This window comes from Tribolium madens, unplaced genomic scaffold, assembly GCF_015345945.1.
Source record: "Tribolium madens isolate multiple individuals breed KSU strain unplaced genomic scaffold, Tmad_KSU_1.1 Scaffold_19;HRSCAF=116;Tcas5.2_LG9, whole genome shotgun sequence".
Classification (NCBI taxonomy): domain Eukaryota; kingdom Metazoa; phylum Arthropoda; class Insecta; order Coleoptera; family Tenebrionidae; genus Tribolium; species Tribolium madens.
In genome coordinates this window covers 4,150,980-4,153,219 of record NW_025400983.1, presented here as the reverse complement: position 1 = coordinate 4,153,219, position 2,240 = coordinate 4,150,980, and positions in this window count along the sequence as shown.

Here is a 2,240-nt window from a genome sequence, read left to right as displayed (position 1 = left end):
AAAAACTAAAATAAAGGATTTGAAGACATAAAATCTAACAAATAAGCAAAATATTTTTTTAAAGAAACACAGGAATTGTGAAAGTGAGACTTAGATAAATAAAATGTAATAACACGAATTAAAAAATAAATGTTATTCGATCTAAAAAGTGGAAACAAAAACCTTCAATAAGTGGTGAGGTTTTTTAAAAAATGTCGAATGTCAAAATTTTTTGAATTCTTAAAACATGGTATTCTAGACGTAAAATTACACTCTGAACACGTTGCAATAGTTTAAAATGCTCTAGGATGAGTAATAAAAAATTTCTAATAATCTAGAAGTTATTGTCGAATTAATATTTTGCTATTTTTGTCTTTACCGACGATTTTCTCAATAACTTTTTTATTGCAGAGCTATGATAAGATATAAAATTAAAAGTGCTTTAAAACGATATCAAACATAAAACAGTTACTGAAAAAAATTCAAAGTTATTAACTGATATCCGCTCCGGGTACTGAAAATCGAAAATTTTGACCAAAAAATTAAAATTTTCAAAATTTAACCAAAATTCTAAGAAGCTTAGAAAAGAGCAACTTTTCTCCAAACTCCAAAAGTGTACTTAAATCATCAAGTAAAATTTTGTATCTTAAAAAGTTTGAGCCTGTAAAAGTTATAGAGCACAAATTTTTGAAATTTTGTGACTCAAAAATCTAAAATTGAATATTGAAAAAAAATATGTAAAATAAAATATGTAATCTCAACTTATACTATAATAATGTATTATAAAAATAGAAGCTAAAAAAGTTTAAAACTATGCTAGTTGCTGGAATCTTAAAACTTCAATCTTAAGAATTTCAAGTTCTTTGTCCAAACTGTAGTACCACGCGGCCATTATTTTGATTTAGCACCATTTCTCGGCATTTCCGTCCATTACCCCATAAACAGGTTCCTTTCCCAAATTATGTCAGCGTTCGTCAAGCTCCTCTTTATGATTTCGCATTACGACAAAGCTTATGAGTTTTTATTATCGTGACAAGTGTGTCGAATGCGATCCGTCGTGGCTTATCTACCGGTGCAACATCCGAATAAACGTCGTCGACTGTAATAAAACGAAGCGGTAAATGTGTTTTAACAAACTTTGACTGATGTAAAACGAGCTTGGATTTTTTTTTTTTGATTTATAATAAAGCGGTGGTGGTGTGAGAATGAAAGGATTCGATTGGCTGGATTGTCGCCATTTGTGCAGTGCACTACCCACGCAACTCGTGATAATGATAAGTTTATTGTTCTTCATTGGTTAAAATAAATGCACAGTGAGGTTTCTGGGCGCTATAGTTAATTAAATGGTGTGGAGATTGTGCGGGGAGATTGCAAAATGCGAGACGGGATTTCATTCAGACTTTGCTGCGGAATAAAGCCACAAAGAAAATATATATACAGTGATTTCAACGCAGATTAATGGACTTATAGCCAAGCATAGAACTAAAGTATAGCAAAGATTCAAGTTCATGGTTATTAACAATGGAAATAGAGACATACAGGCTGTCCCAGCGAGTTGAAAAAGTCCATTAGTAACCTTTCAATAATAAAATTTTTAAAAAATTATATAGGACATTGATAAAACTAATCTAGTCCATCTCCTAAAATTATTTTCAACTATACAGTGTCTCAAAAATAATTTACAATACAAATTGTGTTTTTTTTTTAAATAAAGCACCATATGTTTCTTAGCGTTTTTGGATGTAGATTTTTATAACAATGTTTTTAATCTAAACTTTTATTGGTCGATTTTGCTTAGTTTTAAAAACAAGACGGTTTTTTTGACGAAAACATGCACTTCTAAAAATTTATTAAACAAAAACTAAAACATCTAGAAATATTTTTTTTACTACCGCAAAGAAGAAGGTACAAGCTATTTTTTTAGTGTGTTCAAAGATAAAAAAATTAAGACGTTTGTTAAAAGTACAATAACTTACAAAATTTAAATGGAACACTCTATTTATTGTTTTTGGATTTGAAAGATAATTAAATTGTTTTTCTAAAATTATTTACTTTTAGGTGTTTATAATTAATAACTGACAAGATATTTAACGTTAAACATTAAAAAAAAAAATCCTATTGTTTCAGTATCCAAAAAGTGCACAGTTGCATAAGAGATGGAATAAATATCACTTAATAATCACATTTGTGTTAAACTGAATCCATTATTTTTTATTTTTACAAAAAAAATAATTTAAATTTCAGTATTTATAACTTTTACA